The sequence below is a fragment of the Pelodiscus sinensis genome, chromosome 24, assembly GCF_052426305.1.
Source record: "Pelodiscus sinensis isolate ZL-2025 chromosome 24, ASM5242630v1, whole genome shotgun sequence".
NCBI lineage: Eukaryota > Metazoa > Chordata > Testudines > Trionychidae > Pelodiscus > Pelodiscus sinensis.
In genome coordinates, this window is record NC_143075.1 from 12,045,855 (window position 1) to 12,071,488 (window position 25,634).

General features: G+C 49.5%; 1 protein-coding gene across 1 annotated transcript in view; it reads right to left on the minus strand.

Moving 5' to 3' along the window:
- SAMD11 (sterile alpha motif domain containing 11) overlaps positions 1–25,634 on the minus strand; it is a 397,470-nt gene that overhangs the window by 286,231 nt on the left and 85,605 nt on the right. The window contains exon 6 of the mRNA XM_075906866.2: positions 17,002–17,133. The gene's annotated coding sequence lies outside the window, so the exon portion shown is untranslated. The remainder of the gene's footprint in view (positions 1–17,001; positions 17,134–25,634) is intronic.

Here is a 25,634-nt window from a genome sequence, read left to right on the forward strand (position 1 = left end):
ATGCTCCTTTTACCACTCAGGAGACAACACCCTTGATCTGGCTTCCCCAAGCAGCCCCCTTGATTCTAACAGGCCTCCTCGTCATAGGTGGCAAGTTATATGAGCCCATCATGCCCGTGCTCCACCAATATTCAGGAACGTGGGCACAGCTCCACCAATATTTGGGCTTCTATTTTCAAAGCTATCCGTCCCATCCATAGGACGTGGGGTGCAGGGTAGCTTGGGAGGCTAGTGGGAGTGGGGAGGGCGGTGCCAGCAGCAGTGAGTGACCTGGCCCTGCCTGCCCCACTCCCCAACGCTGGCTCCCAGCACTGCTTGGGAGAGGGGCGGAAGCGGGAAAGAGGTGCACAGGGCTTGGGGGAAGAGGTGGAATGGAGGCGGGGTAGGGAAGGGGCAGAGCAGTGGGACTGGCTAGGGCTGGCTTGCTCACTGTTGCTGGCACCAAGCTCCCACTTAGATTCCAGGCTGCCCTGGACCCTGTGTCCCTCTGAAGCAGCTCCCCCCCCCCACACACACACAAAGCATGGGGCCCAGGGCAGTTGCAAACCTGGCATCCAGACTCCTCATACGGTTAGGCAGGTAGAATCAGGCTAAGACATGACTCCAATCAGAGGCATTAACCCTTTTAGGCCATGAAAGTGGCTGTGATACTCACTCACAGGTCTCCAGGGTGTGTTACCTGATTGCCAGACGCTGGGGCAGACCTGTGCAAGCAGTAGCACGCCCCATTCCATGGTCAGTCTCCGCACATCACCACAGCCAAGATTCAAAACAAAGGACAGCAGATCAGCACCTGCCTTCCGGGAGAAGCCTCCTTCTGCATTCAAGCAGATCACCAAGAACCAGATGCTTTGGGGATGGTGAATCTCTGCCTGCACATGGTATGCTGGCCTCGCTCGGGAGAAGTACACAGTGCATGAAAGAAGGTACGTTCAGGGTTGGGGAGAACATGCCTTTACCTAGGGAACAGGGATTAAGGCTTTCAAACTTTTCTTCTCACGACCCAGCTGAAGAAAATTGTTGGTGCTCACAACCCAACATTATTTGACTGGGGTGTGGCCTCCAGGGTGGGGCTGAGGAGGAGAGCTTTGGGCTCTGGCTTGCAGGGGGTCAGGACTGGGACAGGAGGGGCTTACCTCAAGCGGCTCTCACTCAGCAGTACCGTGAGGGGGGCGGGGCTAAGGCATCTTTCTGCCTCTCCTGCCACCAGAGACCGTGGTGTACCCCAGGCGCAGCCACCAGCAGGTTCCCAGCCTGTGGGAGTGCAGAGCTAGTGCTCAGGGCAGGAGCAGCGTGTGGAGCCCTGTGCGCTCTCCCCCTCACTCCCACTCCCAGGAGCCAGAACTGTTCCCAGCTGCTTCTGGGGCACTGCGCAGTCTGCGGTGCCAGGACAGGCAGGTCGCTGCCCAGCAGCAACGAGACCCAGTGCCCGACAATCCACCATCCAGTACTGGGTCACGACCCGTAGTTTGAAAACCACTGAGTTAAGGCAACAATTCATTGTCTGCAATGATGCTGCTTCTTTGGGATCTGTGCTCCAGAGGGCCCCTTACAGATTTTCCTCTTGGTAGTTTATAGGACTAGTGGGCATAGGTGGGACTGAGGCTATGGAGGGAGACTGAAAGCCTCATCTCCACCCATTATGTCAGTGTGTGCTTCCCTTGAGTCACTGCAACACGCCCACCGTGTGGTAAGAGAAAAGTCATGCACCTAGCTGGATTAGGGCACTGCTGCTCTGTTCCCAGAGGCTGGCTCTGAACTCACGAGTTGGGGAGGGGGGCATCACATACCTTGCCTGTACTAGTGGTACTCTCCAACATCAGTGATGTATGAGCTCAGCCTTGCCCATGCTTGGCTCTCTAGCCAGGGGCCTCCCTCGTGGCCGTGCTAGGTGGACCCAGAAAAACAGAAGGAAGCAAATTAAAAAGGTCCATTTGGGAGGCAGTAGCTGAAGAGCAATTACTGAAGGGAAAATGGGAAAGCTCCCCCACCCCCTCTCCAATATAATCCTGGCTGCAGCCAGAGCAGCAGGGCTTGAATGGGAATCTCACTGCAGATGAATGTATGAGCCTCCCCTTCCCCCCGGCTGTACGCTGCCAGGGAGAATGACTGGCGGCTGCAAGTCCAAAGGGAGGGGATGCACAAAAGACCTTAATTAGAAAACTGAAAGCAGCTGTGCAAGGGGAGGGGGCGAGGGACCTGAACCCAAGGTCAGCACTGCTGAGGTAAATCTCCCAGGCACCACTGGCTAACTGACCTTCCTAATCATCCACTTGAGCAGTGGGATGGGGGGAAGCAGGGGAGGGGAACACCCTCAAATGTGTGTGCAACTGTGTGTGTGTGAGTGTGTTGGAGGGGCAGCTTTTCCTATTTATCAAAGTTAATTTTTTAAAAAAAAATCCAGGTTAGATCCAAAATCCTAGTCCAGACCTTAACCCCTCTCTGCCCCCTTGCCAAGTCTCCTAAGGGAAGTAAACAAACTAAATCTTAGTCCCAAATTCAGAGCAGCCCCTTGGGATTCCTGTGCCTTCCCCGCCCTCATCGTACAGACTGCATCTGATTTAACAGGCCTAAATGGAGCACTCAGGCACAGCTGCCCCCAGATCCACTCCCAGGGACACACAAGCCGTATGCTCACAAGCAGCACCCCCCCCCCCCCAAGTAAGACGAAGCGAAAGGGCCAGGAGGGTCAGCGGTAGGCTGTGGGCCTGGCTTGCATAGATGCTGAGTACCAGCATCTCCCGTCCTCTCTAGTTGGCAACGTGGGTGCTCAGCATCTCTGGAGACCAGGCTGCTGATTTTAAATCGGGAAAAAAAAACAGACCTGATGAGAGCGGTGGGAGCCTCCTGGGGAGGGGGAGAGAGGAGCAGCAGGAGGAGGAGAAGGAATTAAAATAAGCTGGGCTGTCTCATCACTGCACTGAGACTCAGAAATACGGTGGGCAGCGTTCCCTCTTAAGTTTTCCATCTATGTGCAGAATACATTTTGTTAGGTACACGGAGGCATGTGTGGATGTGCACCACCAGGAAAAACACATGCTGGTGGCTGTGGGCACTCTATTAAACAACTGGGCAGCACCTAGATCTCTCCTGGGTGGCCTCTTGATGCTGTTATGTCCCAAGAAATGTAATAAAGAATGGAAATCAGGGCCCAACCCAAACCTATGGAAGCCAATGAAAGGCCCCCGTTGATGTCAACAGACCATGGACCATGACACGTGGCCTTTCAGGTAGTCTCACTTCCAGCGCGGCATCAGTGCCATGTCTAGCATGTATTGTGTCGCAGTGGGGCAATCCCTTGGCCTTGCAGTGGGAGGATTCAGCTGCTGAGGCCCCTGACCTGGCATTTTCCAAGGTGCTGGCCAAATATGTGTTTTTTCCCCCATGCATAGCCTAGGCTCTAAGGAGTTAAAAGGCATTCTGATTTCAGTTCCTTCAGAGCATTCCCATTGCCAAAGCTGCAGTTGATAAACCTGTGTCATTATTTGCTTCCTTCAACCTGGCACCAAGCCAGCTTTTCCTGCAGCTCCCTCTGTCTGTCTCTTTGGAAGCATCCTTCGAGGCTGCTGCACGGCTCAGTGATTCCCAAGTCATGGAGAATATGGAAAATCCGTATCAAACAATGACCCAAGAGAGGGAAGGAGCAAAGCTTCATTCACTTGCCTCTGTCTCCTCCCCACCTCCCAAATGCCTCCACTTCTGCCCAGCTTCTCCTGAGTAGGGAAGAGCAGAAGTGGTCTCACACTACACCCTTTTGGGGAGAGGCAGGCGAGAGGAGAGAATGGCAGAGGGAAGAGGGGTGGGGGAGATGGGCAGTCCCAGGGGAACTGAATGAACTTGTTCACAGGGAAAGCTTCCCATCCAGACTGGCAGGTTTCTTTTATCCTGTTTCAGTTCAGTAAAAGCCTCAATTAACTCCCCATTAATTATTAAATCAGAACAATGCGTCTCTGGGTTCCAACAGCTAGATTCTGTTACTGCCACGTCTTTGGGGAGCTCAACTAGTTTTACAACTTAGGACATAAATGCCATCCTTCAAGGAGTTTCTGGGTTGTTTTTATTTTCTTCTCTTGGGTTGCCTATGGCGTTTTTAATTCATAGCTCTCTGTCTCTGCGTATTAGCACACACGTGCACATGTTCGATGCTGGGAAGATGGGTCCATCTGCACAAGGTCAAGATTAATACACTATCTAGAGCCTATAGCAACACACACATACACACACACACACACACACATTCTCAGAGTCCCATTGGCTATAGCTGCTCCCTTTGTAGATGACACTATCAAGGTTCCAGGTGCAGTCCACCCTTAATTCAGATGCCGTCACCTAGCACCCATCCTCCCAGACTGGTGATAGGGATTCTGCCACCTAAGCCAACCAGCACACGTTCACCTCTTACCAAACCCATAGCAACACACGCAGCTACTCAACGCTGTGTTGCCCCAAGTAATTCATCGGCCTAGATGACAACCGCCTCTGCCCTGCACAGCAGAGCCATCTCTCCTCCACTCCCGCTGACAGATGCTCTCTTTTGTCAATCACCCTTATCACATGATTGTTTCCCTCCACACACAGGCAACCTGTGGAACTCCTTGCCAGAGGATGTTGTGAAGTCCAAGACTATAACAGGGTTCAATAGACAACTAAATAAATCCATGGAGGTTAGGTCCATCAATGGCTACTAGCCAGGAAGGACAGGGATGGTGTCCTTAGCTTCTGTTTGTCAGAAGCTGGGAATGGATAATAGGGGAGGGATCACTTGATGGTTCCCTGTTCTGTTCAGTCCCTTTGGGGCTCCTGGCATTGGCCACTGTTGGAAGACAGGATACTGGGATAGATAGACCTTTGGTCTCATCCAGTGTGGCCATTCTTGTGTTTTTATGTTCCTCTGGGCACAGGTAAGTGGAATGTGGTACAGCTTGCTTCAGAGCTGGAGTTAATACCACACACCATGCATCTGGCCAGCAACGGTGTGTTCCAGAGCACCAAGGAGCCCTTTTGGGAGACCAAGAAAATGTTATAGGTTGGCACGATCCTGAACGTCTTCTCCTTTCCTCCACCTGCTGCACTGCCCAGCAGCATAACATGCTGCCTTTGCCTCTGCTTCTGCTTAACTGGTCCAGTTTTGATTTGGCCAGCTTGCTTCCGCAACGCAATGGCTCTCAACACTCCCATCTCCCAGCCCTCCCTTTGCTTGCTGTCACCCGACCCTTGCCCGTTCAGCGTTGTAGAACACTGTCAAGAACTAAAAAGCAAAGCAGATTCCCCACCCAAAAAACATATTTAACTGGGGGCAAACTTTTTGTGCCGCTCTCTTAAGTTCAGTGGAGCAGTACAGGGCAGGGGCGGACCCTCAGCCAGGAGTCTGTCTTCAATTTATGTCCCATGGTTGCATGAGATGTTTCTTGCTGTGGCATGGGGGCCCTCTCCACTCAGACTCTCACCTCTGAGAACTGAAATGAGGCAATGGTACCTCTCAGGTGCCAGCCAGCGTGTGGGAAGCTTTGATGCCAGGGACAGAAATATAGCTGCCAATGGGGCTGATAACCTTTTCCCAAACTGTGTGTGTGTGTGTTTGTGTGAGAGAGAAACAGATGGAGAAATTGATAAAAAAGGACAGACGTTGACAGACAAATGAAGTAAACAGATAGCTCTGTGACTGGCCAGCTGGCTCCCTTGTTTTCCCTCTCTCCTCCTCTTCCTCAGACTTGGGGAACTGGCACTACTTCACCCGTGACCTGCAGGGCCATGGACAACATGTGATTTGTTTTGTCTCCATTGGAAGGGACTGCAAATTTTCCTGCAGTGAACTCACTTTCTGTCGGCTCCCCCTGTCCTTCGGGTAATGCCATAGACGGCGGATTTTCAGATCTGTTGGCAAAATATATTTATATTGGAGAAGCTGATTCCACGTTTCGCTTTAAAATCACTCCAGGGTAGCGGAAAGGGTTGGAAGGGAAACAGCCGTAAATATTTCATTTTATTCTTGAAAAAGATTAAACAAATATTCCAACTGTAGAGCTTGTTGCGTGTGTGTATGTGGGCTGGGCATTCACCATGCTCAGTGGCTGACAGACTGATTTTACATCTTCAGGTGCAAGGTTATCCTGGGAGTCTGCTCTCCAGAGGACAAGGAGCACAGACCTCATGTTCAAAAGAAAAGCCTCTGGAGTCGGAGCCAGACGTCTGGGGGCACCTGTCATGCAGATCTGCCTGAAAGATTCTATCCAGGGCTCTGGGTCACATGCAAGCAGAAGGCGGAAAGGAAGGAACGCTGCAGAAATGCTGTGAGAAGCCGCTTGGGAGCAGTGGTGCAGCCTCCCCTGAAAAGGAGAGGTGGATGGATGGTCCCATAGCTAAGTCACTGCTCGGAGACTTGAGCTTGATTCCCAGCTATGCCACAGACACCTGTGTCAAGCTGCACATGGCCTGATTTTTCAGAGGCGATGTGCATCTACGGCTCACAGGGTGGGATTGTCAAAAGCGCATGGCTCAAGAGCACACGTCCGAGTGATTCTCACAGGCACTTTTGAATGGCTCCCTACCCTCCCAACGAGAGGCAATTGAACTGTTCTTCTCTCTGTGCCTCAGTCCCCCAGAATATTTATTTTGGAAGGGTTGCAAAGGGGTGGATGAAGAATGGCAAAGAGCTGCACCTTAAATACCTACATCTCTGTCGAACCCAGGGCACGCACATTGCTTTTTACACACTTTTTACTACAGTAGACTTCCGATAATCCGGAACCTATGGGACCTAGGTCGTGCCGGATTATCAAATATGCCAGACTATCAGGAGGTACTATAAACTGGTTATATATATACTGTATACATTATATACTGTATATAAAGTGTTCTTAACCCTTTTTATTGTACATACTGTATACAGTATACTGTAATGTTTTAGTTTTTTTAAGCCTTTTTTACCCTTTTTGCTCAGTTCAGCTGCTGCCGCTGTTACCTTGTGAGTCATTTTTTGCCAAAGCTCACTCACTAGGCTCTTGCCATTTTGATGCCGGACTATCAGGAGTGCCGGACTATTGGAGTTTTACTGTATTTGTAAGCTCCAATGGGCAAGTACCTTGAGCCTTGGCCTGTTCCATAAGAAGTTGATGCACTGCTATGAAACAATCTATTACTTATAAATAAAACAAAGGTTAAAGGGACACTGTCAGGTATTAACCAGGCTCCCAGGATAGACAGAGCTAGATCTGTATACCAAGCTGTGTGAGGGGGAGAAGAGGGTCTCTGAGATATTTATGGGATCAGGGGCCATATAACTACTTAGGACAGAGAAGTAGACTTTTTCCTCTCCCATACTTTGCATCCGTGGAAGACAGGGCAGGGTTTTTTCCCACATCCTAATATTTACATGGGTAAGTAATGGGAGCAGAGGGGTGCAAAATGAAGGGGCAGAGGCAAGGGAGAACAAATTTGCATCCGTCCTGGGGTTTGTATGCCTGCAAAAAGAAGCTTCTGCATTCATCTTGTCCCTGGCAGGGGGAAGAAGTCCACTACAGAGCCTGATTCTCCTTTCACTTACATCATTTGTATGCTGGGGTAACTCTATTGAGTTACCCCGATTGATGCCAGCCTGCACTGATGGGTCCTGACCAATGTCCCCTTTAATTTTTTACATCCATGTGCAGAATAAATTTTGTTATGTGCCCCAAGGCATGTGTGGATGTGCACCACCAACAAAAACACTGCTGGTTATGAGTGGCTGTGGGTGCTCTGCCAAACAGCTGGGGCGGCACCTGAATCTCTCCTGGGCAGCCATCCAAGCGCTCAGCTGAGAGGGAATCCTGGTCCTGACTCCTCAAACTCTGGCTTTAGCCTGTGTCTGATGCACTCCACTTGCCAAGTAAGTCAACTGTTAAGCAGTCGGAGAAGTTCTGTCCTCTGCTGCCAAGTATGGAATAAATGATGAGCGGCACTTAGGTAAAGGAGCAAGGTTACTGTGCTCCTGCCATTATGCCGTTCCCTTTCAGCTACAGCAAACAGATCGGTATCTTTCACAACAAAACAAAACCAAGCAAATGATCACAAGGCAGAGCCGCCCTGGGACGTCCCTCTGTTGACAACATGGTGCTTTGGCGCATGCTCCATCTAATATCGAAATGGGCCTCTGTTGCAGCGTGTGCACACCCCATCCCTTAGGGAGCGGGTACCAAAGGGTGTGAACGCCGCCTGTTCGTCACCCTGAGGCATTGAGGCCTAGTGGCCTGGGGTCAGTAGTGTAGCCCCTTTGTTCACTGGTCAGCATGGCACCAGGGCTAGAGTCCATGACAACAGCCCTCAGTTCAGGGCTGCACAGCCTAATGGCTCAAGTCAGCAATGGGTTTGGGGCTGGGCAGTCTGATGGCTAGAATCAGTAGCAACAGCCCTAGGGTTCAGAGAAGCACAGCCTGATGGTTCAAGTCAGTAGTCTGGGGCAGTGGCCCCAGTAGGGGGGCCCAGGCCCACCCTACTCCACCGGGCCCTGACCCAGGGCCCTGTTAGTGGCAGCGTACTCTGCCACTTGCTCAGAAGGGAATTCAACTGCAACATGCTGAGAGAAGTAGAAGGGCAACTCCCAACTGGAAGTAGCCAGACTGCTTATTTCTATTTATTTTCCCCCATTGTCTATTCTGGTCCTATGAAAACCCAAACTGGTTTGCTGTGGCCTCTCCTCACAGCGGCCAGCTTGCTTCCTAAGCCAGAGACACATACTGGATGTGAGGATCACAGCGCATTCCCAGTGGGTGAGACTCCCATTTGTGCGAGGCTGGGCAGAAGTCTTTGTGGAAGATACATAAGTACTGGGAGACACAATGGTGGGTCCCATGCTGGATCCAAAGAGGTCAGTGGAGACACACATAAGGCAGATACTCCAGGAGGAAACCTTCACATGAGGATATGGCAAGACAGTGGCCATTGCCTAGAATAGCTGCTTTGATTGAGCCCCATGGTCTCTCAGGTTCCCTCCCGCAACTTCTGTGCCAGGGAAGATAATGGAGCAAGTAATTGAGGAAATCATCTGCAAATACTTGGAAGATAATAAGGAGCTAGGTAACAGCCAACGTGGATTTGTAAAGAACAAATCACGTCAAACCAATCTGATAGCTTTCTTTGATAGGATAAGTCTTGTGGATAAGGGAGAAGCGGTAGACGTGGTATACCTAGACTTTAGTAAAGCATTTGCTATGATCTCACATGACCTTCTTATCAATAAATTAGGGAAATACAACCTACATGGGGCTGCTATAAGGTGGGTGCATAACTGGCTGGATAACCATTCTCAGAGAGCAGTTATTAATGGTTCACAGTCATGCTGGAAGGGCATAACAAGTGGGGTTTTGCAGGGGTCAGTTTTGGGACCGGTTCTGTTCAATATCCTCATTGGTGATTTAGATGAGGGCATGGAGAGTACACATATTAAGTTTGCAGATGATACCAAGGTGGGAGGGATTGCAACTGCTTTGGAGGACGGGGTTATAATTCAAAACGATCTGGACAAACTGGAGAAATGGTCTGAGGTATATAGGATGAAGATCAATAAGGGCAAGTGCAAAGTGCTCCACTTAGGGAGGAACAATCAGTTTCACACATGCAAAATGGGAAGTGACTGTCTAGGAAGGAGTACTGCAGAAAGGGATCTAGGGGACATAATGGACCACAAGCTAAATGAGTCAACAGTGTGACACAGTTGCAAAAAAAAAGCAAACAGGATTCTGGGATGCATTAACTGGAGTGTTGTGAGCAAGACATGAGAAGTCATTCTTCTGCTCTATTCTGCACTAATTAGGCCTCAGTTGGAATACTGTGTCTAGTTCTGGGCACCACATTTCAAGAAAAATGTGGAGAAATTGGAGAAGGTCTGAAGAAGAGCAACAAAAATGATTAAAGGCCTAGAAACCATGATCTATGGGGGAGCACTGAAAGGACTGGGCTTGTTTAGTTTAGAAAAGAGAAGACTGAGAGGAAACATGATAGCAGTTTCAAGTATCTAAAAGGGTGTTACAATGAGGAGGGGGGGAAATTGTTCTCCTTGGCCTCGTATGACAAGAAGCAATGGACTTAAATTGCAGCAAGAGAGGTTGAGGTTGGACATTAGGAAAAACTTCCTAACTGTCAGGGTGGTTAAACACTGGAATAAATTGCCTCAGAAGGTTGTGGAATTTCCATCACTGGAGATATTTAAGAGTAGTTTGGATAGACATCTATCAGGGATGATCTAGACGGTGCTTGGTCCTGCCTTGAGGGCAGGGGACTGGACTCGATGACCTCTCGAGGTCCCTTCCGGTTCTAGTGTTCTATGATTCTATGAACTCCTGCCTAAATCCCCTCACCAAGCCTGTGAATTTGGTGTTTTTCAGGGGAGGGACAAATATCTCCCTTTGCATATGTTTACACTTGCTCCCTATCTCGAGATAGGGATGCAAATGTAGCCGACCAAAATTGCTAATGATGCGGGGATTTAAATATCCCACACTTCATTAGCATAATCTCACCCGCGCGCTATTCCGATCACCAACTGATTCGAACCAGGAAGTGCGCTCCGGGCCGCGTTAGTTAGAATCAAACCCCTTGGTTCGAACTAACGTTACTCCTCATTTTTTGTGACGCCTCATTCATTTTCCAGTGAAGAAGCAGCAGAGGCCTAATGAGTTGCAAGCAGAGAAAGGGGATCTGAGGAGTTAATACCAGTGTATCCACCTAATCCAGGGGTGGGAAACCTTTTTTGGGTCAGGCACTGCTGACCCACAGAAAAATCAGTCAGGGGCCACATACAAGTGAGAAGCCAAAAAAAAAAAAAAAGCTCATCTGAGAAAGACATTACCCATATTTCCCTCACACACCAGAGCCCAAGGGGTTCAGGCCTGTAGATTTTGTGTGCTCCAGCTCCACAGGAGCAGTTATAGGGGGCTGGAGTTCCAGTATGGGATCCCCAATGCTGGGAGGAGCCCCATGCCCCAGGGGGGCAGATGAGGGCCTTCGTTTCCCCAATCCTGACAATTTGAGAAGAACTGCAGCCACGGGGCCTTTTACTGTGTAGACAGCAGCCGTTCCATCTGTTGGGATTTCTAACAAGCCCAGGACAGTGTCCAGACACTGTGCAACAAAAATAAGATTCAGATCAATTCTCTCCAAGTAGAATCTAATTCCTCCATCCCATGTCGATGAGACGCAACAGTAGCGTTGTTGGCTATGCCATTTTTAGTCGCCATGCTCTGGCTTTTCCACTTTTGATTATGCCACACAACCCTGGATCCACAGATACTAAGCACTAAATGAAGGAAAAGTTAAGGACTGGACATGGGCAACTCTTTCTAAAGTGGTCAGGGGGAAATGTCTGGAGAGACCCTGTGCTCAAATTCACCTGGGGGAAAAGCCAGTCAAGAGAGGTGAGAGCAACTCCCATCAGTCCCCTTAGACAGAGCCAACAAGGGCTGTATGCGCCAGGAGCTGCTAGATATGAAAGGGAAGGACAGATTGCAATGGATTTTAAAACACACTGCATGCAGATACACACACAACAGTGGAATTACTCTGTCAGCTCCCACACTCCCTGAGATAGGGCAGCCTCTCTGAAATGAACAGCTAGTTTGTTATATTAACCGCCAGCCTAATTTTCACCTTTTCCTTTGATAACTTGAGAGCCTGTCATTAGCTTGGGCTGAGGAGTAGCCATTAAGCAATTAACGCTGAAGTCAATTGCGTTAGGAGAAGTTTTACAGACGGAGGCTGCATTTTGTTGTTTTAAAATAATAGTAATAATAATAAAAACAATCCCCTTCAGGGCCCAACAAGAATAACAGACTCCGCCCCCCCCCCCCACAGAATGCTGTCGAGACACCCTGGCACCTCATAACTTGTCCATGCATCAAACTGATAACTTCATGGAGAAATAAACGTGAACCTGGGGAAGAAAAAAAGGACTCAACTCTTTAAACGTAGCATTATATAAGCTTTGTGCTAAATGGGGGAAGATGGAATGGACCCAAGCACTAGGGCAAGCAGGGGTAGGAGATGAAGATTTGATTTTTGTGAAGGTCTGGGATTCCAATGACTGATAAAATATCAGAGGAGAGAGCATTAGGGGAGCTGACGAGAGGGAGTGCTGTGGCAAAATCTGCTCTAAATGCCCTTTGTGTTTGATATTGGGAGCTGTGATATCCAGCTCAGATCACCCCACCCACTTTAGTACCTTTCCTTGTTTTTGGGCAGCCTTTGTGGGCACTGATTTTCCCCTTCCCATCAGCTCCATCCCACTGCTTTTCAAGTCCTCAAGGCAATTTCTATAGTAATGGCAGCTTCATAGAATCATAGACTCCTAGGGCTGGAAGAGACCTCAGGAGTCATTGAGTCCAGCCCGCTACCCAAGGCAGGACCAATCCCAACTCAATCATCCCAGCCAGGGCTTTGTCAAGCCGAGACTTAAAAACCCCTAGGGATGGAGATTCTACCCCCTCCCTACGGAACCAATCCCAATGCTTCACCACCCTCCTAGGGAAATAGTTTTTCCTAATATCCAACCCAGATCTCCCCCACTGTAACTTGAGACCATTGCTCCTTGTTCTGCCATCTGCCACTACCGAGAACAGCCTCTCTCCATCCTCTTTGGAACCTCCTTTCAACAAGTTGAAGGCTGCTTCAAATCTCCCCCACCCCATCACTCTTCTCTTCTGCAGACTAAATAAGCCCAAATCCCTCAACCTCTCCTCGTAGGTCATGTGCTCCAGCCCCCTATTTATTTTGGTTGCCCTTGGCTGGACGCTATTCAATACATCCACATCCTTTCTGTAGTGGGGCGGTGGGGGGAGGGGGGGCAGAATTGAACACAATACTCCAGATGTGGCCTCACCAGTGCAGAATAAAGGGGAATAATCACTTCTCTAGATCTGCTGGGAATGCTCCTCCTAATGCACCCTAATATGCCATTAGTCTTCTTGGCTACAAGGGCACACTGTTGACTCATATCCAGCTTCTCATCCACTGTAATCCCCAGGTCCTTTTCTTCTCATCTGCTACTTAGCCAGTCAGTCCCCAGCCTGTAACAGTGCTTGGGATTCTTCCACCCCTAGTGCAGGACTCTGCACTTGTCCTTGTTGAAACTCATTAGATTTCTTTTGGCCCAATCCTCTAATTTGTCTAGGTCCGTGGTCACCAACCAGTAGATCGCGATCTACCGGTAGATGTCGGAGGCTCTAAGAGTAGCTCTTGAGCCCTCTCTGAACTGCACACCTGCGCAGTACATTTACATTAGATTTCCTCATTTGAGGAGCAGCTACTCACCGAGCAACAGCACAGGTGAGTAGCTGCGAGGAATGGTGGGAATTTTTTTTTTAAAGTAGCAGTATAAAGATTGGGGATAGCAAGTGATGGAGAGGAGGAGAATAGAGAGGGCGGGGCTTCAAGGAAGGGGCGGGGCGGCAGATCTTGGCTTGGTCTGTCATTTAAAAAGTGATCTTGGGTGTACCTATTCTGTACCTATCCCTGCCCTCCAACGTATCTACCTCTCTTCTTAGCTTAGTGTCATCTGCAAACATGCTCAGGGTGCAATCCATCCCCTCATTCAGGTCATTAATAAAGATGTTGAACAAAACCAGCCCTAGAACCGATCCTTGGGGCACTCCACTTGAAAACGACCGCCAACCAGACATCAAGCCATTGATCACTACCCACTGGGCCCGACAATCTAGCCAGCTTTCTATCAACCTTACAGTCCATTTATCCAATCCATACTTCCTTAACTTGCTGAAAAGAATATTGTGAGAGACCGTATCAAAAGCTGTGCTAAAGTCAAGGTATATCACATCCACTCACTTCCCCGTGTCCACAAAGCCAGTTACTTCATCAAAGAAGCTAATCAGTTTGGTCAGGCATGACTTGCCCTTGATGAATCCATGTTGACTATTCCTGATCATTTTCCCCTCTTCCAAGTGCTTCAAAATGGATTCCTTGAGGATCTCCTCCATGATTTTTCCAGGGACTGAGGTTAGGCTGACTGCTCTGTAGTTCCCTGGATTGTCCTTTTCCCCTTTTTTAAAGATGGGCACTACATTTGCCTTTTTCCAATTATCTGGGACCTCTCTCCATCTCCACGAGTTTTCAAAGATAATGGCCAAGGCTCTGCAATGACATTTGCCAACTCCCTCAGTACCCTCGGATGCATTAAATCCAGAACCATGAATTTGCGTCTATCTAGCTCTTCTAAATAGTTCTTACCCTGTTCTTTCTCCACTGAGGGCTGCCCACCTACTTCCCATACTGCATGGCTGTGTCTACACTGCACCTCTTTTCCGGAAAAGGGATGCAGATTAGACACATCGTTATTGCAAATGAAGTGGGGATTTAAATCTCCCCCGCTTCATTTGCATGGACATGGCTGCCGCTTTTTTCCAGCTTGGGGCTTTGCCGGAAAAAAGCGCCAGTCTAGACGGGGATTCCTTGAGGAATAAGGGATCTTTCGGAAAAGGCTTTATTTTCTGAAAGATCCCCGTCTAGACTGGCACTTTTTTCCGGCAAAGCCCCGAGCCGGAAAAAAGCGGCAGCCATGTTCATGCAAATGAAGCGGGGGAGATTTAAATCCCCACTTCATTTGCAATAACGATGTGTCTAATCTGCATCCCTTTTCCGGAAAAGAGGTGCAGTGTAGACACAGCCCATTAGTCTGGGAGCTGACCTTGTCTGTGGAGACAGAGGCAAAAAAAAAAATTGACTATTTTAGCCTTTCCCACATCATCTGTCACTAGGTTACCTCCCTCATCCAGTAAGGATCCCACACCCTCTTTGATCACCCTCTTATTTCTAACATGCCTATAGAAACCTTTCTTGTTACCCTTTGCATCCCTTGCTAGCTGCAATTCCAATTGTGCTTTTGCCTTCCTAATTACTCCCCTGCAGTCTCGAGAAATATATTTATACTCCTCCATAGTCATCTGTCCAAGTTTCCACTTCTTCTAAGCTTTCTTTTTGTGTTTAAGCTCGCCAAAGATTTTCCTGGTAAGCCAATCTGGTCACCTACCATATTTGCTTTTCTTACTGAACATTTGGGATGGTTTCTTCTTGTGTCTTCAATAAGGCTTCTTTAAAATACTGCCAGCTCTCCTGGACTTCTTTCCCCTTCATGTTAGCATCCCAGGGGATCTTTCCCACCAGTTCTCTGAGGGAGTCAAAGTCTGCTTTTCTGAAGTCCAGGGTGTATATTTTGCTGCTCTCCTTTATTCCTTTTGTCAGGATCCTGAAATCTACCATCTCATGATCATAGCTGCCCAGGTTGCCACGCACATCTACTTCTCCTATGAGTACCTACCTGTTTGTGAGCAGCAGGTCAAGCTGCGCATGGCCCCTTCTGCACTTGTATCAAGAAGTTATCCCCAACATTCTCCAAAAATTCCTGGATTGTCTATGTAGTATTGTATTGGCCTCCCAACAGATGTCCTCTATGAGAACCAGGGCCTGTGATCTGGAAGCTTCTCTCAGTTGTCTGAAGAAAACCTTGTCTACCTCATCCACCTGATCTGGTGATCTATAGCAGACGCCAACCACAACATCACCCCTGTTGCTCCTGCCTCTGAACTTAACCCAAAGACTCTCAACAGGCTTTTCTCCCTCTATATACTGGAGCTCTGAGCAATCATACTACTCTCTTACCTATAGTGCAACTCCTCCTCCTTTTCTCCCCTGTCTGTTCTTCCTGAACAGTTTATACCCTTCCATGATAGTGCTCCAGTCATCCCACCAAGTCTCTATTATTCCAATCAAATCATAGTTCTTTGACTGTGCCAGGGCTTCTAATTCTTCCTGTTTGCTTCCCAGGCTTCTTGCATTCATGTACAAACGCCTTAGATAACTAGGGGTATGTCTACACTACCCTCCTAGTTCGAACTAGGAGGGTAATGTAGGCATACCGCACTTGCAAATGAAGCCCGGGATTTGAATTTCCTGGGCTTCATTTGCATAAGCGGGGAGCCGCCATTTTTAAAACCCCGCTGGTTCGAACCCCGTGCAGCGCGGCTACACGGGGCTCGAACTAGGTAGTTCGGAATAGGAAGCCTAGTCCGAACTACCTAGTTCGAGCCCCATGTAGCCACGCTGCACGGGGTTCGAAGCAGCGGGGTTTTAAAAATGGTGGCTCCCCGCTTATGCAAATGAAGCCCGGGAAATTCAAATCCCGGGCTTCATTTGCAAGTGCGGTATGCCTACATTACCCCGCTAGTTCGAACTAGCGGGGTAGTGTAGACATACCCTAGCTGATTGCCCTACCTTCTCCATTCAACTCAGGAGTCCTCCTTTGTTACTCCCCCCTCCTTGTGTTTCTTCCCAATATCCCACTTCCCCACTTACCTCAGGGCTTAAGTCACCATCCCCCAATGAACATAGTTTAAAACCTTCCTTACTAGGTTTGCAAGCCTGCCCGTGAAGATGCTCTTTCCTCTCTTGGTTAGGTGGATCCCATCTCTTCCTAGCAATCCTTGAACCTAGAACAGAGTCCCATGGTTGAAGAAACCAAAGCCCTCTCTCCGACACCACCTGTGCAACCACACATTTACTTCCTCAATTCGATAATCCCTACCAGGACCTTTTCCTTCAACAGGGAAGATGGACAAGAACACCAATTGCACTTCAAATTCCTTGATCCTTCTTCCCAGTGCTACATGATCTGTCACTCTTGGCTACATGGAGAAGCAGGAAGGGGTAGGGATCCAAAGGTTTGATCAGTTTTGGGAGACTCTTGGTCACATCATGAATTCTAGCTCCTGGTAAGCAGCATACTTCTGCAGATTCCAGGTCTGGACAGCAGATGGATGACTCTGTCCCTCGTAGGAGGGAGTCCCCGACCAGCACCACCTGTCTTCTCTTGGGGGTGGTAGTCGTGGAACCCCCATCCCTAGGACTACGCATTCTATGCCTTCTAGTCGATGGTGCCTCCTTCTGATCTCTTCCCTGAGAGGTCTCTGCCAAAACATTCTCCACTGTAGTGCCTGTGCAGAGAGCCTAAAAGCAGTTACTTACCTCTACTGGAATTGGGGATACCTGAGTTGGCTTTCTTCTCCTGGAGGTTACATACTACCAGTTTTCTTCCTTGTTCTGTACTGCCTTCACTGGTCCTTCAGCCTGCTTCGACTCCCCACCTCGACTGTATTCCTGTGATGTGGGAAGACGACAACAGAGGGACACCCATCATGATACAGCTTCACAAGGAAGTGGAGACGGAACTTAGTTCTATAGCAAGGTGATCTACTGTAAGCTCTTTGGGGCAGGAACTGTCTTCCTGTTCTGTGATTGTACATCACCCTAGAGATGGCTCCAAACAAAATCCCCAGATCACAACTTGGGTGGCATTTGGACTCACAGCCAAACTTCCCAGCAGAGTACAATAAACAGGACTACAGGAATAGCGGACCACAATAATCATACAATTACATTCTAAGGCATGTGGCCCATGTGTCTGATTCTGCTGGTTTCCGTCCACTTAGGTTTTTCCCCTCTACCAATATTATTAAAGTGACATGCATGTAAAGCACGTGAAGTGAGGTGTGGACTGATTGCATATGATATTGTAAGGCTCCATCTATATCCATCCAAAGTGCTGCTATGGTTCAATTGGCACACCCTGCAAATTCTAGGCACACAAGTGCAGTTAGCAAACCTCCCTATTCCAGAAGAGGCCCATTGAGATGAAGGAGGCCACTCATGCAGCCCACTCACTAGCCTAGGTTGCCCATCGCTGTTCTAAGGTATCTACATCCAAATGTCACAAACTGGGGGGTGTTAAAACTCTGGTTCCAAATTTTGTAACTTAAGCCTCCTCCCCCCCCCCCCCAATAACACAGGCTATTGTGGGGTTCCTTGGTCACTTTTGCCATATTGTGTCCAGCTCTGTGTACCACATTTAAAAAAAGATGTGGAGAAATTGGAGATCCAGAAAAGAGCAGCAAAAATGATTAAAGGTCTAGAAAACGTGGCCTATGAGAGAAGACTGAAGAAATTGGGCTTCTTTAGTTTAGAAAAAAGAAGACTGACAGGGGACATAATAGCAGTTTTCAAATATCTGAAAGGGTGTTACAAGGAAGAAGGAGGGAAATAGTTCTCCTTGGCCTCTGATGATAGGACAAGAAGCAATGGGCTCAAATTGGAGCAAGGAAGGTTTAGGCTGGACATTAGGAAAAATAACTGTCAGGGTGGATAAACACTGGAATAAATTGCCTAGGGGGGTTGTGGAATCTCCATCACTGGAGATATTTATGAGCAGGTTAGACAGACACCTGTCAGGGATGATCTAGACCAGTGTTTCTGAAAGTGTTACCACGGAAACACTTTCAGAAACACTTTAACTGGCCATTCTGGTTTGTTTATGTACCAGTGCCACGGCCACAGAGCCTCGCGGCTCCTGTTGGCTCCGTTTCATCCTTTGCAGCCAAGGGGTGCCGCAGGAAGTGGTGGCCAGTTAAAGTGTTTCTGAAAGTGTTTCTGCAGTACACTTTCAGAAACACTGATCTAGACAGCGCTTGGTCCGTGAGGGCAGGGGACTGGACTCAATGACCTCTCAAGGTCCCTTCCAGTTCTAATATTGTATGGTTTTATATTTATGGAGATGACAGACGTATAACCCTTTAATAATACAGTACCACAAAAGAAGGCAGGGCACCAAGCTAGGACTGCTGAGCTGTGCAAATAGGCCCCAGAGAGAAAATACTTGTATCTCCAAACTTAAGCCTTGATGTGCTACAGGACCACAGAGCCAGTCAGGCTAGAGGAGAGAGCTATGAAAACCATCTGAACTCCAGCAGCACTGGGAAGTTAGTACTTATTGTCATTTTTATCATTCCCTGGATCCCCAAATTTTGTTTGTTTGTTTGTTTTAGTTTGGTTTTTGGTTTTGGCACAGCAGCACTAATTACATCTCACAGATAGAGACAAGCTGAAATACCTGAAGACTGGGAATACCTAAAGTGATGGCAGGATCATCATGCTGTTTTATCCTGCTTGACGCAGAGGGCTAGGTTAAGTGATCTGGAGGACTTTTCCAGCCCCATCAGCTCTGATTCCAGCTGAAAAGTTCCCCAAAATAAAGAGCTGCATGGAAAAAAACCCAAACAAAAACATAGAATTTTAGAATCATAGAACCATAGAGCTGGAAGAGACATCAGAAGGTCATCAAGTCCAGCCCCCTGCTCTAGGCAGGACCAATCCCAAATAAATCAACCTAGCCAGGGCTTTGTCAAGCCGAGACTTAAACACCTGTAGGGATGGAGACTCCACTACTTCCCTAGATAACCCATTCCAGAGCTTCACCACTCTCCTAGTGAAATAGTTTTTTCTAATATCCAACCTGGACCTCTCCCCCCGCAACTTGAAACCATAGCTCCTCGTTCTACCATCTGTCACTACTGAGAACAGCCTTTCTCCATCCTCTTTGGAACCTCCCTTCAGGGAGTTAAAGGCTGCTATCAAATCCCTCCTCACTCTTCGCTTCTGCAGACTAAACAGACCCAACTCCCTCAGCCTCTCCTCATACGTCATATGCTCCAGCCCCCTAATCATTTTGGTTGCCCTCCGCTGGACCCTTTCCAATGCATCCACATCCTTTTTGTAGTGGGGGGCCCAGAACTGGACACAATACTCCAGATGTGGCCTCACCAGAGCCAAATAAAGGGGAATAATCAAATCTCTGGATCTGCTGCAATGGTCCTCTTAATTCAACCTAATATGCCATTAGCCTTCTTGGCTACAAGGGCACACCATTGCCTCATATCCAGCTTCTCGTCCACTGTAACCCGCAGGTCCTTTTCTGCAGAACTACTACTTAGCTATTTGATCCCCAGCCTGTAACAATAATTGGGATTCTTCCATCCCAAGTGCAGGACTCTGCACTTGTCGTTCAACCTTGTTGAACAAAAGCAACTACCGCCCCAGTGCTTAGAGTTTTCACTTGAGAAACCCCAGTTAATTACTAGAGGTCAGCACTTCTGCTGAACAACAATTTTGCAATTAGAAATGTAAAATAAAATAAAATAAAATAAAATAAAAATGCCTGATTTGTGTCTCATTTACACTAGCATAACATGGGTTTCAACAGAGTTGTTTCAGATTTACACTGCTGTGAGAGGAGACTCAGGCCAAATAGAATAATGGACCTAAAGTGAATGGGAGTTTTGCCACAGAGTTCAACGGGACTAGGAGCAGGACCAGTACCACTTAGCACTACATACAGCAGTGCTTTTCAAAGTACCACATAAACACAGGAACATCAGCCCTCCATCTGGAAAGTAGGCCAGTATAATTATGTCCATTATTTCCAGAGGAAAGCTGGTTTGCTTGTTGGGATCCTAGCCTGGGATTCAGAAAAGCTGGTTTCAATTCTGCTACAGAATTCCTAGGAGACTTTAGGCAAGTTTCTCAGGGTATGTCTACACTACAGCACTAATTCGAACTAACTTAATTCGAATTAGTTAATTCGAACTAAGCTAATTCAAACTAGTGCATCTAGCCCTAAAAACTAGTTCGAATTAGCATTTTGCTAATTCAAACTAGGATGTCCACATTGAGTGGACCCTGAACCGAGGTTAAGGATGGCCGGAAGCAGTGCCGGCAGGGCATCAGATTAGGACTTAGAGCGTGGAGCTGCTGTCTCAGGCTAGCTGAGGGCTGTGCTTAAAGAAACCCGACCTCCACCCCAGACAGACAGTTCTCAGGGGTTCCCCACTTGCAAAGCAGTCCTGGCTTGGAGTGCCCTGAGTGCCCACACTTGGCACATCACAGCACTTGGCCATCAGCTCGGCTGCACTTGCCACAGGCTGCCATTGGGGGAGGGTTAATCGGGGGGGCTGCTGGAGAGCTTCCACCCCGAGGAGCCCGCAGAGCCACCCCAGTCCTCCCCATTGGGGTCTCGTACCCCATTCCTCCCTCACCTCCTTCCACTTACCCCTCGCTAGTCCCCCTTCCTGATGTACAAAATAAAGGACACGTGTGTTCAAAAATGGAAACTCTCTGTATTGAACAAAACTCGGGGAGACTGGGAAAAGGAGGTGGGAGAGGGGAAGAGAGAGGGTGGGAGAGGGGAGGGCAACTAAAATGATCAGGGGTTTGGAACAGGTCCCATATGAAGAGAGGCTAAAGAGACTGGGACTTTTCGGCTTAGAAAAGAGGAGACTGAAAGGGGATATGATAGAGGTCTATAAAAGCACGACTAGTGTAGAGAGGGTGCATAAAGAAAAGTTCTTCATTAGTTCCCATAATAGAAGGACTAGAGGACACCAAATGAAATGAATGGGTAGCAGGCTTCAAACTAATAACAGAAAGTTCTTCTTCACCAAGTAAATAGTCGACCTGTGGAACTCCTTGCTGCAGGAGGCTGTGAAGGCTAGAACTATAACAGAGTTTAAAGAGAAGTTAGATAAAGTCATGGAGGTTGGGTCCATGGAGTGCTATTAGCCAGGGGGCAGAAATGGTGTCCCTGGCCTCTGTTTGTAGAAGGCTGGAGATGGATGACACGAGACAAACGGCTTGGTCATTGTCATCGGTCCATCCCCTCCAGAGTCCCTAGTGTTGGCTGCTGTCGGCAGACAGGCTACTGGGATAGATGGACCTTTGGTCTGACCCAGTATGGCCATTCTAAGCTGAGGGTCGGGGGTCTCACTGGACCACCCTGATTTTCATGCAAACCTGCTCCTGGGTGGCCAGGCTGGCAGCTATCCTGTCCTAGACGGCCACTTTCCTGTGCCTAGTGTGGAGGTCGTGGATGAGGTCACGATCTCCGCACTAGACCAGGTGGGCGCCCGCCTCTTGCGGACTTGGGCACTCTCCCGGGAGCCGCCAGCCTTGTCCTGGGAAGAGGCGGAGGGCTGGGTGGCAGCAGGTGGCTGGTTCGTGCCATGCCAGGTGCAGGGTCTGCTGGCTGGGTACTGGCAGGCTTGCACCTGGCACAGGCACCGTAGCCAGACCGTGCCCCTTTAAGGGCTCCGGGGCCGGGAGGGGGGCAGACGAGTTTCCCTGGTGGTGCCCAGAGTGGCCACCAGGGAAAGCTGGGGAGGGCTAGCCTCCCACTGGTTCGAATTAAGTGGCTACACAGCCCTTAATTTGAACTACTTAATTCGAACTAGGCGTTAGTCCTCGTAGAATGAGGTTTACCTAGTTCGAAATAAGCGCTCCGCTAGTTCGAATTAAGTTCGAACTAGCGATTTGCCTGTGTAGTGCCTATCAAAGTTAATTCGAACTAACGTCTGTTAGTTCGAATTAACTTTGTAGTGTAGACATACCCTCAGTTCCCCAGCAGTAAAATGGGGTTACAACCATGGATGGGAGAACTAAGGCAGAGAAGTTTTAAGTTCCCACTGATTTCAATCAGTCCTCAGCACCTTGGAACGCCAACCTTTCCAGGAACTCACGATCTGCGAGGGCACAGAAGAATTAGTCTTTTGGAGGCCCTGGTTCCCATCCCTTTTCCAGGCACCTTAAACCTACCAATAAAATCTATTATGACTTAGCTCAAGGTAAAACCACTGAGATGATCCTACTAGAATCCACAAGAAGATACAAATATTCATTCACTCTTGAAACCTGCTTAGATTATAGACATGGTGAGAAAGGGTATGTCTACACTACCCCGCTAGTTCGAACTAGGAGGGTAATGTAGGCATACCACACTTGCTAATGAAGCCCGGGATTTGAATTTCCCGGGCTTCATTAGCATAAGCGGGGAGCCGCCATTTTTAAATCCCCGCTGCTTCGAACCCTGTGCAGCGCGGCTACATGGGGCTCGAACTAGGTAGTTCGGACTAGGGTGCCTATTCCAAACTACCGGTACACCTCGTTTCACGAGGAGTAACGGTAGTTCGGAATAGGAACCTAGTCCGAACTACCTAGTTCGAGCCCCGTGTAGCCGCGCTGCACGGGGTTCGAACCAGTGGGGTTTTAAAAATGGCGGCTCCCCGCTTATGCTAATGAAGCCCGGGAAATTCAAATCCCGGGCTTCATTAGCAAGTGCGGTATGCATACATTACCCCGCTAGTTCGAACTAGCGGGGTAGTGTAGACATACCCATACAGAATTATCAGAACATCCCTCCAAAAGAGGGGTAGAAGAAGAAATTAGTTCAGGCAGGATCCCTCACCCCCACGTTTCAGCTTTGCTCTTTAGAAAAACATCCTTGCTGAGGTTGTGAAATTGCTCAGATACTTTCCCGATACCTCCCCCCCCACCGCATGTCCGGGAGCACACAACAAAATGCCAGGAGGAACCTGTTCCAGTCCTGTTTGCAACTGTGATTAGGAGAGAGAGCTCATGTGAAACCATTTCCCAGGGTGATTTCCCTAGAAGCCTCAGACAAAAATGTCAGAAATCCCGGGTATTGCTCCTAGCCAAACCCACAGGCCCCCCAGAGTCCAGCCACGAACAAAAGGGTCCAAAAGTTTGGGGAGAAGCAGGCAACAAAGATGCTAGTCCTTGACTGAAGATGAAGGAGCCTTAACTGTGGGAGGGAAGGGGTGCAGCGCTGGGGTCCCAAGCAATGTTCCCTCCAATCTTTTCCATCCATGTGCAGAATAAATATTTATTACACCAAGGCACGTGCAAATGTGCACCACCAACAGAAACTCAAAACCTAGCTGTGGGTGCTCTGTTAATCAGCTGGGTGGCATTTGAATCTCTCCCGAGAGGCCGCACAGGCGCACAGCTTACAGGGATAGTGTCGGGGGCATTCTGCAATTGTTGCGTTTGGAGCCACACTAAAATTGCAGAATTCCCCCCAGGATTGAAAGAAACAGGCTCCTTCCTGCCTCCTGGGGTATTGGCCCCACTTCATATACAAGGGAAGCGGGAGAGGTTGTGTGTGCATGTTTGTGTGTGTGGGTCTGTGGGGGGGGGGAGAAAGGAGGTGTGTGTTTGTGTGAGGGGAAGAGAGAGAGGTTGTGGGTGCAGGAGAGAGGAGGTGTATGTGGGGGGGCTGGAGAGAGAGGATGTGTGTGTTTGTGGTGGGGAGAGGGTGTGTGTGTGTGTCTGTGGGGACAGGAGAGAAGGGGCTTTTGTGGGGGGAGAGAGAGTGGGAGGGGGAGAGGGTATGTGTGTCTGTCTGTGGGGGTACATGTGGGAGTACATGCATCTGACGAAGTGGGTCTTTGCCCACGAAAGCTTATGCTCCTACACTTCAGTTAGTCTATAAGGTGCCACAGGACTCCTCGTCGCTTTTGCAGATTCAGACTAACACGGCTACCCCTCTGATACTTGTCTGTGGGGGGGTGGGAGAGACAGAGAGTGTGTGGGGGAGTAGAGAGAAAGGGTGTGGAGGCAGGAGAGAGGGTGCGTATGTGTCTGGGGGAGAGAAAGTGTGTGCTTGTTTGCAGGAAGAGCGAGGAGGGGTGTTTGTGGAGGGAGAGAGGATGTGAGCATCTGTCTGGGGATGGGAGAGATGGTGTGTGTGTTTGTGGTGGGGAGAGAGACAGTGTATGTGTGTGTCTGTGGGGGGCAGGAGGGGAGAGTGTGTGTGTGTGTGTGTGTGTGTGTGTGTGTGTGGAGGGACAGAAGAGAGGGTGTGTGTGTATGTGTCTGGGGGGAGAAAGTGTGTGTGTTTGTGGTGGGGGGAGAGAGGGGTGTGTGTTTGTGGTGGGGAGAGAGTTGGTGTATATGTGTGTCTGTGGGGGGGCAGGAGAGAGAGGAGAGTGTGTTTGTGTGTGTGTGTGGTGGAGGGGCAGGAGAGAGGGTGTGTGTGTATGTGTCTGGGGGGGAGAAAGTGTGTGTTTGTGGTGGGGAGAGAGGGGTGTGTGTTTGTGGTGGGGAGAGAGTTGGAGTATATGTGTGTCTGTGGGGGGGCAGGAGAGAGAGGAGAGTGTGTTTGTGTGTGGTGGAGGGGCAGGAGAGAGGGTGTGTGTGTGTGTGGGGGGGGGAGAAAGTGTGTGTTTGTCGGGAGGGGAGGAGGAGAGAGGATTGTGTTTTTGTGGTGGAGAGAGAGGGTGTGTGTGTGTGTCTGTCTGTGGGGGGCGGGAGAGAGAGGAGGGTGTGTGTGTGTGGGGGGGGGGGTGGGTGGAGGGGCGGGAGAGGATGTGTGTGCTCCCCGCCAACTCCAGCTCTTCTACTGCATTTCATTCCCCTCCCCTCCCCAGCCGCCCGGCTCCGCTCTGACAGCTCCCCGGCGGCTGCTGCCGTCCGTCGCGGACCTCCCGCTTGGAGCCGCCGCTCTCCTTCCCCCTCCCGCCGCTACCGCCTGGAGCCCCAGCGCCGCCTGCCTCCGCCCGGCCGCCAGCTCCAGACGGCGCGCACCGCGCCTCCCCCGCGGGCAGATCGATCCCGCTCGCCTTTCATCTGACCGGCGCGGGGGGGATCGAGGCTTCCTGGAAAAACCCGATATCAAGTGAACTGTTTACTGGCCAAGCGCATTTACAGGCACAGGGGGAGCTGGTGGCTTGTCTGCTGCCTGCTGGCGAGGGGGGAGGTTTTTAACCCCTGCCTCGCTGGAATACCTCCCCCAGAGAGCAGCCGAGTGAGCTGCAAGGCTGGCCCCTGAGTCCCACAGAAAACATTCCCTCTCCCCGCCCTCGTCTCCCTGCAACCCACAGGGCTGCACCTCTGCCAACCAAGCCTTGTTTATGGCCAGCCCCTGGGGGCTCCTTGCAAGCCCGCCTCGCTGTTCTGGGCAGCACGCTTTTACAGCC